This window comes from Alligator sinensis, unplaced genomic scaffold, assembly GCF_000455745.1.
Source record: "Alligator sinensis unplaced genomic scaffold, ASM45574v1 scaffold1277_1, whole genome shotgun sequence".
NCBI lineage: Eukaryota > Metazoa > Chordata > Crocodylia > Alligatoridae > Alligator > Alligator sinensis.
The window spans coordinates 469723-483388 of NW_005842341.1; the positions used below are offsets into that span (position 1 = coordinate 469723).

Sequence of the window (13666 nt, forward strand, 5' to 3'; positions counted from 1 at the left end):
ACTAAATTTATCATAAATCAGAGAGAGTGAAGATGAAAGGAGAAGTTTTCTGTTTGTCCTTAATGATAAAAAAGAAAGAAAAGTAAAAGTTGCAAGTAAATAAATCAAGATAACATTGAAAACACAATCTTAAAAAAGAAAACATAATGAGTTTATATAGCATCCAAAGCTTTGCAGATGATAAAACTCAGGAACAAATTGCTGAGCTCCCATCCCACCCAAATACTTAATCACAGCCTGAGAGATATTCAGGATACAAAGTAGTTCAGGGCCTACTGGAGCTTTGTATATTATAAAAAACAAAATATAGAATTGTAAACTATGCCCTCTTGTTCAAGAGCATCTGTGCTCTGCTTTTTTAATAAGATGCCCATCACAGGCGAGCCCCAGAACAACCTTAAACAAAGGTAACTCTCCTTTTTAATCTAGATTTGCATAGTATTAACTGGCTGTCAGCAACCTTTTGCTGCCTTGGGTTGCCACTTACAACCTGATCCATGCCGTAGGCTGCAAATCTCCACCCTCTGGATTGCCCAAGGCTCTTCAGCTTGCCCTTGCCACTGATACCCATCCACAAGAAAATCTCCCTCTGGAGTGTCCAAACCACCTCAGTTTGCCCATCACCGATGCCCACTCACAACAGCAATGTGGCAAGGGTATGTGCAGATACAAGAGAGCAATAGGAAAGGGTGTGGCGGGGGGGCATTGAGAAGGGGATAGGCAGCAAGGTGCAGCTGCAAGGCACCCTGGGCCAGATAAGACCTTCACGGGCTGGATCCAACATCTTCATGGGCCGGATGTGGCACGCAGGCTGTAGGTTGCTAACCCTGGGTGTTAACTAAAGATGCATCTCATAGATGCTCCTCAAAGCATTTATAACCTATCAGCAGTTTACTTGCCAAGCATTTTATCCCTGCCTCTACAAGGGATAAACCCCTATCCCTGCTGTTCTTTCAACCTCCTTTGCACAAAATTTAACCTAAACATTAACAAGTGTTAACTTTACAGAGTCCAACTGTAGGAACAAGGCAAGAAAGGACAGTCACAGTGTATGCTGCTATCTGTAACATTTGCTGAACTGCAGAATCACATGGTCACCCCAGCTTGGGGTGAGAGAAGATGCTATAAGCTATTAGACACCCCTTCCTCCATTCATTGAATGGCTTCCATGGGCTCAGTGAAAAAAGAAATTTAGGCACTGCCCTTGCTGCAGCCACCTGTCTCCTGGTACTAGATATCCAGCTGCTGACTCTTCGTCATAGCAGCAGTGAAGGGTTCCAGTTGTCAGTAATTTGGGACCGGACCTACCATATTACATCATGCACATCTATGTCACATTTCCAAAAGGCTCTTGCTTATTACTTTACGTAACAAATAATTCAAGAATAATTATCAGACCCCTCCCTCAAAATTCAATATGCAATTGCTGTACAGAGCCACAGTCCCAGGTCTCTTCCCTTACCATAAAACAGCTTCCAGCTGTGTTATAGATGAAGTAAAGCTCTTCTTTAAACCTTTAAACTTTAAGCCTCTACTGCATGAATGCAAAGAGCAAGATAAAGTTTACTTGACTCTTAAATATAATGGATTGAAATTGAACTCTAACAGGCAAAAGTTGGTGATCTTATTTGTCAGGATCACAAGACAGCACTTCAATAAATATTAGACAGCTGCAAGCTGCTGGTAAGCAGTTATACTGTTGACTAAGCATTTAAAAATGGGGAAAAACAATAGGCTTTTGTTTAATCTGGGTTCTCATAATTTTAAGCAGGTGTTGGCAACCTTTTGCCACCACAGGCCGCCACTTATAACCAGGTCCCCACTGTCAGCCACAAATCTCCATGCCCTGGAGTGCCCAAGTCACCTCAGCTTGCCCCTGTCACCAATGTCCACCCACAAAAGCAATGTGGAGGGGCAAATTCTGTGGCAAGGGTACATGCAGGTATGAGACAGGCTGCAGAGAGGGATGCTGTGGAAAGGATCTGAGATCCAAGAGTCTCAGACAAAGCAAGGTTCCCAGGAATAACCATATCCTTCTAGTATTTTCAACTTCGTTTCCATTTGTCATGGTGTACCATATACACCAAGTTCTCTCCCCATCCAAACTACTGTTCTCTCCTCATTCAAATCCCTTCTAAAAAACCCTCCTCACTCCTGCATCAGCTGCAAAGTTCACTGCTAAAAGGACAAAGAAATATGTGCAAGAACAAAGAAAAAAATTGTCTCCTCTATGTTTATCATAGAATCATAGAAAACTAGGGTTAGAAGAGACCTCAGGAGGTCATCTAGTCCAAACCCCTGCTCAAAGCAGGACCATCCTCAAATAGATCATCCCAGCCAAGGCTTTGTCTAGCCAGGTCTTAAACACCTCCAAGAATGGAGATTCTACCACCTCTCTGGGTAACCTGCTCCAGTGTTTTACTACCCTCCTAGTAAGAAAGTTTTGCCTAATACCTAATCTAAACTTCCCTTGCTGCAACTTGAGACCGTTGCTTCTTGTTCTATCATCTGCCACCACTGAGAACAGTCCAGCTCCATCCTCTTTCAAGCCACCCTTCGGGTAATTGAAGGCTACTATTAAATCCCCTCTCAGTCTTTGCTTTCCAAACTAAATAAGCACAGTTCCCTCAGCCACTCCTCAGAATTCATGTCCCCTAGCCCCTCACCATTTTTGTTGCCCTCCACTGGACTCTCTCCAATTTGTCCACATCCTCTCTCTAGTGGGGGACCCAAAACTGGACTCAGTACCCCAGATGTGGCCTCCCCAGTGCTGAATAGAGGGGAATAATCACTTCCCTTGACCTGCTGGCAACACTCCTATCAATGCAGCCCAGTATGCCGTTAGCCTTCTTGGCAAAAAGGGCGCACTGCTGGCTCATATCCAGCTTATTGTCCTCTGTAACCCCCAGGTCCTTTTCTGGAAAGCTGCTGCCCAGCCAGTCAGCCCCCAGCCTGTACTAGGACTGTTCCATCCTAAGTGCAGGACTTTGCACTTGTCCTTGTCGAACTTCATGAGATTTCTTTTGGCCCAGTCCTCCAATTTGTCTAGGTCTCTCTGAATCCTAGTCCTACCCTCTAATATATCTACTACCCTCCAGCTTGGTGTCATCTGCAGACTTGCTGAGTATACATCTTCCAGGTTGTTGATGAAGATATTGAACAAAACTGGCCCAGGACCAACCCTTGGAGCACTCCACTTGATACCAGCTGTCAACTAGACATTGAACCATTGATTACTACCCTCTGAGCAGCAAGGAAAGTTTAGCCCCTAGCCCCACCCCCAATCCCTCCCTCACCGGGGGGGGCTCGATCTGCCCCCCACCTCCCATGCCCTTCCCCTCCATAGACTTACCTGCAGGGAGCTGCTCTCCATTCTGCCTGGCTGTATTCCTAGCCACATGCATACGTGCAGCCATGCACATGCATGAGACGCCCCCTGCGTCTCACTCCCAGCAGCCCTATTCTACCCCTTGCAAGCTAGAATGCTGCCCACCTGCAACGGGAAACCCACCATTTCCCAAGGGAACCCAGGCATCTGGGGACCCTGGTTCCACAAGCCAGAGGGAACCCAGGTGTCCAAGAGCCCTGGCCAGAAGGCATAATTAATTATATTTATCAGAGAACATTATTGGCTACAACAGAAAAAGAAAGTCAATAATGTAAATTTCCCTTTTATCGATGCCGATCCGATATGCAACTGATATACTGATATATCGGTGCACCTCTAGTTATGCTGGTGCAAAATTAACTCAAGATTTCTAAAGCTGGTTAAGGGAAATGAAGTAAAGGGTCTCTAAATCCCTTAGGCCAGATTTCAGCAACATTTTCCAGTAGGGGGCTGGAATGACCCACCTTAGGTCTGACATAGGCAAGCACCAGGACCCAGCTGCCTCCACCACTTATGCCAGAGACCTAAACACCTGACTGCAGCATGGCCCTGGGAGAGCTCCACCTCTGCCAAAGCTCCAGGCACCAGAATGCAGCACAGCATGAGCAGAGAGCCCCTGTGGCAAAGGGGCCAAAGCCCCTGCTACTGGGAGTGGGTGAAGTGCTACAGGGAGACTCCAAAACAGTAAGCCTTTTGGAAGGAGAGACAGGTAGCAGGTGTAGAAGAGGTAAAAGAGGCAGGCCAGGAAAATAAGCCTGTTAATTGGAGACAAAGAAAAATCCCTGAGCCTGACACTGAAGACTGGAGGTCAGGTGACTGGAAGCAGAGGAGAAAGGACTAGACTATATAAACCTAACCCAGGGCTAGAGGCTCAGATTAGCTCTGATTCTGCTAAAGAGAAGAGCTTGGCTGAACACCTCTGAAAGTTAAGCAGTTTGTATTATAGTTATTTACCTTTGAAGTTTATGTTCTGGTAGGAAGCCTGGGAGGCTCTCTGTGCCTAAAAGGGACTAAAGTCCAGACAGAGCTCTGCAAGGTCCAGGATCAGTGGGCTGCATGGGCTGAGGCTGAAACAGAGCCAAGGGCCCAGTAAATAGATAGAGACCTTCTAGGGCCACGGGTCTGGTGGGTAGAGTGAGCTGAAACCAAGAGAGCAAACACTCAGCCAGTGCCAGGAGCCTAAGGGTGGCTCAGTGGACTGTAGCCAAGGTAAAGTGAGAGAACTGGAAGAGAAAGACCTGTGAGGCATAGGTGTGGCTATATAAAGGCTGGAGGCCATGATTGGGGCCAAATGGACCACAAGTGGCATCAGCTGGGGAACGATTGTAGCCTACATCTACAATCAGGAGGGTAGCTAGAGGGCCAGTAGGCTCAAAGCAGGGAGGCCTGGAGCAAAAAGGTAGAGAAAAAGAATAAGAAGAAGAATTATCCAATTCTGGGCTCCACAATTTAAAAAGGATGTGGAGAAGCTTGAGAGAGTCCAGAGGAGAGCCGCGTGCATGATCAGAGGGCAGGAAAACAGGTCTTATGATGAGAGGCTGAGAGCTATGGAACTCTTCAGCCTGGAAAAGCACAGGCTCAGGAGGGACCTGGTGACTGCCTATAAGTATATAAGGGGTGTACATCAGGATCGGGGGGGAACACCTTGTTCACCAGAGTGCCCCATAGGATGACAAGGTCAAACGGTCACAAACTCCTCCAAGACCGTTTCAGGCTGAACAAAAGGAAGAACTTCTTTACTGTCCTAGCCCCCAAGGCCTGGAACAGACTGCCACTAGAGGTGGTGCAAACACCTACTCTGGACTCCTTTAAGAGACATGTGGATGTTTATCTTGCTGCCTTTGACCACAGCTGACTTCCGCCCCCTGGGGCAGGGGGCTGGACTCAATGATCTTCCAAGGTCCCTTCCAGCCTTAATGTCTACACCTTGCTCAGACAGGAATTGGGGCCAGAACACAGCTGCCCAGGGACGAGTAGAGCAGAGTTAAAGCACTCAAAGCTACTCTGAGGACAGCCTCCAATATTTCTTATTCAGACATCAAGGCGTGACAAGTAAACATAATGCGGTGGCCTAAGAGACCAGTGGGGCAGGAGAGGGTCAGTGTGGTCCCTGGGGGCACCACGGCATCCTCAGGAGGCAGATCCCATCACAGCCCCCACCACTAAATGCTGACAAAGCCACAGCTTCATGGGCCAGACCCAAAATCTCTGGCCCATGGGTCATAGGTTGATGACCCCTGCCCTAGACTGCTGGGGAAGGAGAAGGGGGGGAGGATTAACCCCCTTTTTGTATACCATTATTTTTCATTAGAATTTCCCTCCAATGGTCCCTTTTTCATATTCTCTCAGTCTAAGCATGAAACTGCATGCCTACTGTATCACTACTGAAATTTAACGATGATACATCAGGGATGAAACTGTTCCAATAATGGCACAGATGAGCCAAATAGGGCAGCCCAGGCAGTAGCTCCCAACCTTTTTGCCCCACAGGTTGAATGGGCAGTGCCTTGGCCTGATCCAGTCAATGGGATTGATCTGTCGTAGCAGGGAACCAAGACAGCCACGCATGGAGGGAGACACAACCCAGCCCCAATCCAGCTGTAGGAGTGGAGCAGGGGGGTGGGGGAAGAGGTCCATCCCCGGTCTGATCTGGCCACAGAGTAATGGTGCAGTCCAGTCATGGTTCAGTTGCACATAAGGCTTGGTAATTTGGCAACAAGAGGGGCTGCAGTACAGGCAGTCCTCGGGCTTATGACCCAATTTGTTACTGAAAACCACATCTCAAGCTGAAACATTGTAAGTCAGAATCAATTTTTTCATAAGAAACAATGTTATAAATGGGGGATTGGATCCTGAACCAAGGCCCGATACCCTATTTTCACAAAAAATACCCCAGAATTTTGTACTAGATCAATTATAGATGAGTAATATAGCTACATTATGTGTTTATATTGTAAATAGCAATTATATTGATTTGGAAGGACTTCTTTGAGGTGACTTTGCTGGACTTTTTGAAAAGCTCTTGGTTGGACTTTTTGAAGGGTTCTTGGCTGGAGTCTTCTCAGGAGTCTTGGCTACATGCTTTTCTGGAGTCTAGTCTGCTTTCTTGAAGAAAGTGTCTAAGGAAGTTTGGACAGATGTTCTCCAGGGAGATGAGCGATGCAGCAAACTTGTTCACTGGCATGGTGTTGCATCGGATCAAGCGTTGTAAAGTTGGAACTGACATCATAAAGTTGAAACAGGATGTCAATTTATAAACATTGTAAGTGCGAAACATTGCCAAGGACTGACTGTATTAACTGCCTTCATTTCCCCCACTGCCAAATTTTGCAAGGCTCCATAGGTTGAGCACCCCTGGTCTAAGATCCCTGAAATCATGTGATATGAATTTTCCAATACCTCTTTCATATGGATGTGGCCATTTGCAGTACTACTGTTCAAAGTAAACCACTGCTGTGTATTAATCTTTGCAACCTTAGAAAAACTTACACAGGCACTTCCACCCATTCCAGCTCCCAACAGCCTTGCCATCTTTAATGTCACATTTCATTTTTGCTTTGTATCATACTTCAGGTTTTACTATTAACAAAGCTGCCTAGTTGAGCTCAATATTGGGTGTGGCCTCAGATTCTGTTGTGTGGAGCTACCTAGGTTGGAAGCCAAGTTACCACTGAACTACCAGTTCTCAGAGCTAATGTCATGGTACCTTGTGGAGCAGCCTAAATTACAACTCTTCCTCTGAACAAATGGAAGAAAACTCCAATCACATGCCTTTCAAGAATCAGTACTGGGAAGATTAACTTCAAAAGAAGCCAACCAGCCAGCCAGATAGAACACAATAGCTAATAGGAAGGAAGAGAAAACTGAAGGCTTGCCTACATAGGGAAGGTTAATTTGCACTGAGCCATGGTATACTAACTGTTGTAAATTATATTGTTAGGTGACAGCTGTGTCCCCTGACCAGCTGCCTCCTATGAACCTCCAAAATCATTGTTTTCACACAGTGAAACTTTGTATTAAAACAGTCAGCATGACCATTTGTCTTACTGCTGAGTCCTATGCATTGTGGGATTTTTCCCATAGTGCACTGTGGTTTGCATAGCAAAAGCCAGCTGGAACCAACAGGAATTAAAGGGACTTAAGGGTCAAACTCAAAAAGTCTCAAGATGACTCTGCCATCATCCCACAATCCACCACTACTTGGCAAGCTGCTGCCCTTTTTGGCATTCTGGTCATCACAAATATGCAGCAACTTGCGGCAGCATATTTGACATCTTGCCTTTGGGTGCCTTCAGCTTTGTAAGTCAGATGCCTGGCTATTGAGCTTCTTTGGCATCAGTACCAGAAGCAACTCAGCCAGCAGCTGTGGGAGGATATAAACCAGCTGCTTTTGGAGGAACTTTTCTTGGATCACCTTCATTCATGACAGCACTGTTTCTGGACTCACGAAACAAAGACTGGTAGGGAAGATAGCACAGCACACCTAGGAGCCTGTTCAGCAATGGCTGCAGAATTTCAGGATGATTCAAAGCACTGTTCTGGAGATTGGTAAAGAGGTCACCCAAAGATGCAGCAGCAGCAACAAAACATGCAAGTTCCCCTAACCACTCAAAAGTGTATGGGAATCATGGTCTTCAAGCTCACCACCCCTACTTGACATGGGTCAGTAGCTGACTGATTGACTGGGCTTGGGCAGATCTCCTGTGGGATCTGCTGTAAAGGAGATATGCTGTGTGACTAAGAAGGTACAGTTGACACATGTTCTTACCAATGCTCAGGAGGTTACTGATGCTTTGCAAGCACATGGGCCCCTGAATTATACTGGGGCAATTTCTGGAACCTGTACAGCTATTCTTTGCCCCGTGTGCCAGGGTAGTTCATAAATAGAAACTAGTATTTCTCCACTGTGCCCCAATGCCTGGTTGATCATTTTAGCAGGTTCACCAACTTAATGCAGTGCAGTCTGAAAAGGCTGGTGATACTCAGTTCTTTTGGAACCCACACACAATTTAATTAAAAAAAGGGGAAAAAAAGAACAGAATGATTTACTCCCACAGCTACAACTACAGACATTAATGGTTTTGACATTCTTCATCATGACCCAGATAATTCTCTACTTCCCTACTGATGAAGCCTTTTACTAGTCAGTTAAATAGCAACTTTCTAACACCCACTTATCAACTAAGTGGCTGCAGGATGAAAGGAGTGGCATTCACAATACTGCATCAGCTCATGACTAGGCCAGAAGCTGTAATGCTGCCTTATGTTATAAATGCACACCGTTGCACAAATATCTGTTAAAGCAAAAGACAAGGACTCATAGAGTATTTCAAGGAGCATGAAAATTTGTAAAAATTATGAAGTCTGAGCTACATGGACCTCTTATAAAAAACAACATCAGGTTAAGAAAGCATTCTTTATTTTCATAAAATTCCAAACAGCAATTTGTAATGTAATAAACTGTGAGAAAGTGCAAACCAAAACCAAAACTCATAAAAACAGTTACATTAAATCCCAATATCAGCAAAGTTCAAGACCACAGGTGTTGTCAAAAAATATGACACACTCATTGGGCTTTGCAGTTCACAGCCAGGCATCACTAGCACTCTCTGCCTTGATAATCTGAAAGCAAGAAGAGTAGACCAGAACCCCCACTCAGCCTTGAGGACTCTTAGGTGAGCTCCCTGAAACCACTGTTCTTAATGCCCTGTGCTAGGCTCTTATGCCGAACTGTAGCTGGGTGTCCTCATAGCCAATGCTATTCCCAGTATACAGAGTTATGCTCATGACTCTTGTACTGTGCCAAAGGAGGAAGAGAGGTAGAAGGATACTTTCCAGCAGAAGTGTTAGTCTGTTGAATTAGCTCTCAGTTCAAGGTAAGGATTCTGCTGACCAAGTTCACCATCCTTTTCCATCTCAACCTTGAGCAACTTCATCCATTCCTGAACCATCTGTCCCCGCTTTTCCCACACAGCTGAGCATTCTCCTCCTATCTTCTTCCCCACTCAGATCTATCAGGTACTGAGAGGTTGATACAGCTCCTGTCCTTAAGGGCCACATCATCAGCTTTGGAGCTGTTTCTGTTAAAGGCAATAAAAGTAACAAGCAGTTATTAATGTAGACTGTGGAAACTTTGTTCAGTTTCCACAGCATCCAAGATTAATTTCTCTCCCTCAAAACTGAGATGTTCCATAGCTTCTTCCCAATCCAAGAAAATGGTGGAGATGGTTTTTGTGTCTCAGCTTGGTCTTCTTCTGCAGCAATACTCTGATCTGTGATGTTTATTATGGGAGCCTGTTATGAAGTTCTGACAGTCACCATTTGCTTTGCATATTGCTGGGGTTGGTTGGTGCACAACTTCCAGGGAGACATGCAGGGCAGGCTGGTAATTGCACACTGCTTCAGCAGGCAGTCCTTATATTTGAAAGCATGTCACTGAGAACGTCACATGACAAGGAAGCGGAAAACATGCTGGTCTAAGGCAAAGAAAAGTCCAGTAAAGTATGCATTGCTACTATTCATCCCTTGTGAGGTTCTGGTGGATTGAGTGGCCACAGCTACGTATGCTGGAAAAATAAATTAGACAGCTCTGCTTTCTAATGTTAGAGCTGTAATCAAGCCCTTTCTGTACTTTATCCTGTTTCGCTTCCCCTGCAGACAAACACAAAGGCCACTGAAAAATAAATGGAGTTTTACAATGACTATCTGGAACCTTAGGGGATAACAGTGTCCTCTGCCGCTCACTTTATTGGTGCTTCTATACATTTTCATGTGCATCCTAAATAAAGTTTATTTACTGTTTGGATGCTATGCTTTGTGCCACAAAACATACCTCGACAAAACGTTATTCAACAGCTCTTAACACACTATGATGCAGGACTGTGAAGTATACCCAATGGGGTTAGGAACATACCCTGGTAAAGTTATGAGGTGCTAAGGTATCAGTGTTCTTATACAATGCTGAGTGATGTTAACTCACTGAGCATTGAGCAAAATATGAATGACACACTGATTTAAACGATTCCTGTTGTTACAGCACTAAAACACTTAGGGCACATCCACACAGGCAGGCACGTGCACGTACAGCAGCTCAAATAGGAGAGGCACAAATTTGTGCTGTGAATTTTGCCCTCAGTGCATGTGCCTAGACATGCACTTTGGTGTGGGGCAAGTTGTGCCACTTGAGGCAAAATGACCCTGCCCGGCTACTCCCAGATCTGCAGCCACGGAGCTAGAGCCTGGGGCCAGTACCTGTGCTGGCCCCAGCAATGTAAAAAGCTGCCCTGGCAAGCAGCTCAGGGCTAGCTGCATACAGGAGCTTCTGGGGCACCCCAGTGGCTAAGCCTGTACTCCACTCTCATCCCATGAGCCACTGGGGACTTCAGCTGGTGGCTCCTCCATGGAGCCGTTGCCATAGGCATGTATGTGGCAAGCTTCACAGACACCCTGGTCTCCTGCCCCTTCTGCGGGCAGAAGTAGATCCTGACACACATAACTCTCGAGTGCGCCAGGCTACAACCCCTCCACCTCCAGAACCTCCTCCTGAGGTTCTGGTTGAACTTCACCCCACACCTTTTTATTTTTGGACACCCCATCTGCAGCCCCACCAAGTCCCAGGACCTCCTGGTCAACCTCCTCCTGGCTCGGGGCAAGCGGGCCCTGTACTTGACCAGGAAGGAGCCTCTGGCTGGGAAAGTACCCAGGGACTGCGAGGCTGCATTCCCTTCACTCATCTGTGCATGTTTCCAGGCAGAGTGCCAGTGGGCAGTGTCCACCAGCTCCTCGGATGCCTTTGAGGACCAGTGGGTACAGCCCAGGGGGCTCTGCTCAGTGTCCCCCCTCAGGAGCACTTATTTTCACATTTTGATCCTTTGACCCACACAACACTCCTACCCTGGTTTTTGCCTTTGATGTCCCATAAAATAATAATTTAGTTGCATATTTCACCCTTTGGTCCCTGTGGCAGGGCACTGTTGGTGCCTGCCACTTTAAGGGCTGAGCCAAGCAGCCAGCAGGTGTTTGATTGCGGTGGCCATTTTAGATCTCTGGCCACCCATATAAACACAGCAGTTTGCTGCTGACAGGCCAGGCAGAAACACTGCCTGGCTGCAATGCTGCATGCAACATCCTGGAGGTAAAGGCAGGAGCTTAAAGGGATGGTTTGGAGGCTCCTGGTCCTGGGCATGATTTAAAACTGCACCCTGCCAGGAGTGGGTGGCCTGGTGGGGCTCCCAGTGGTGCAGGAGTCCCCAGGAAATACCAGGCCAGTTACCACCCTGGTGAAAGGCGGGTCGAGGCACCTTAACCCCAGCTCCCACAACCAGGTGGGTTACCCCATGGTATGGCCAAGAAGGCGGACCCTGGGAGGATTCTGGGGCCCAGTGTGGGGCCAGTAAGGTTAACATCTGTGGATGCCATCTGTGAGGCTTGGGCTGAGGTGTAGGGGAGGAATGGAGCCGCAGGTAGCGCCCCCTGGCATTAGGGCAAGAAATGGGCAGCCTTGCACCTAATTAAGATCATAATTATATATCATCAAGGCATGGCAGGAGAGAAGCTGAGTGGTTGGCCGAAAAACAGGTGGGCAGGCGAAGAGATTGAGCCCCAAGCATGCCCCCTGTTACAGTCCCACACAGTAGGGGCTATTAGTTAGCTGGGTGGGCCTTAAGGCCCACATTAACTTGGAAGATACAAATAGACAGGAGCTTCTGGGGTGCTCGGTGACAGCATAGTTGGGATGCCCCAGTGGCTGAGCCTGTACTCTACCCTCATCCCATGAGCCACTGGGGACCTTAGCTGGTGGCTCGTCCATTGGCAAGCTTTACCAATACCTGGGTCTCCTGCCCCTTCTGCGGGCAGAGGGAGACCCTGGCACACATGACCCTCAAGTGTGCCAGGCTGTATCCCCTCCATCTCGACTTCCGGAACTTCCTCCTGAGGGTCTGGATTAACTTTATCCCCCACCTTTTTATTTTTGGACACCCCATCCATGGCCCCACCAAGTCCTGGGACCTCCTGGGTAACCTCCTCCTGGTCCTTGTACATGATCAGGAAAGAGGCTCTGGCTGGGAAGGTACCCAGGCACTACGGGGCCACTTTCCTCTCACTGGTCCGCACACGCCTCTGAGAGGAGCACCACTGGGCAGTGTCCAAAAATGACAGGCTCCTTGGATGCCTTTGAGGACTGGTGGGCACGGCCCAGGGGGCTCTGCTCAATGTGCCCCTCAGGAACACTCATTTTCAAGTTTTGACCCTTTGACCCTCACGTCACGCCTGTCCTGTTTTTTGCTTTTGTTGTCCCAAGAATTCTGTTGTATCTTTCACCCATGAGCCCCACACAGTAGGGGGCATTAGTTAGCCAGGTGGGCCTTAGGGCCCATGGTACTTTAAGTCAACAAATAGACAGAAGCTTCTAGGGTCTGGCCAACTGGTATCTGGGGACACTAGCCCCTTGTGCCAGCTGGACTGCTGAAGCAGCCCTAACTGCGAGTTCTCTGCGCCCTCTACCCACTGCAGCAGTCTGGCAATAGGGGCTGCTACCTGGATATGACCTACTGCCACCTGCAACAGCATGTGGCCCCCAAGGCTGCACACCTGCCAGACCCAGACGAGGACCGCATGGCCGCAGCAGAGGCATCTGCACCTCTGTGCCAGCTGCCAGCGGGACATGGCTGAACAGCAGGCCTTTTGTGTGGCACTGATGCCATGTGTGTCCCCACCCTGCCATCTGAGCAGCTATTGACCAGAAGATGTTCTCAGCATGGTGGTCTGCTTTGAACTGTCAAAGCATGTCCTCCTGGCCCCAAATGGCCAGGAGGTCAGCCACCTCGTATGCCCTCCAGCTGGGCCCTGGCTGCCAGCCCTGAGCAGGCTCCTCTGTCTGGGTCCTGCCACTTGCCTCACTAGCAGGAATCCTTGTGTTCCCTATTTAAAAACTCCAAATTCTTTGATAAATAAATCCCAAATTCACTCTGTAAAATACTCCAAAATCCATGTTCTTGCACAATTAAAACAAAAGACCACACACACACACACGCAAATGGTCTTTTGCTTATATATATTTATCTCAGTTGGATAATGTTTTATTGATCTATTTACAATTTTAAAACAATCTGGAAGCCTACCAGTGTCTCTATCATTATAAAATAAATTCTAAATATCTATATGCTTTGATGTTTGCTTTTGACTTTCTTATCAGAAAAATTAGAGCTCTCCCTGACTCCTTTACTAACCAGGATATGGGGACAGCTACCCCACAGCCACAGCTCCTGCTAGCAGGTC

At 47.3% G+C, this 13666-nt stretch overlaps 1 protein-coding gene across 1 annotated transcript in view; it reads right to left on the reverse strand.

Moving 5' to 3' along the window:
* Window positions 1-13666, reverse strand: part of RPS6KC1 (ribosomal protein S6 kinase C1) — a 122124-nt gene that overhangs the window by 57818 nt on the left and 50640 nt on the right. The gene's annotated exons all lie outside the window — the stretch shown is intronic.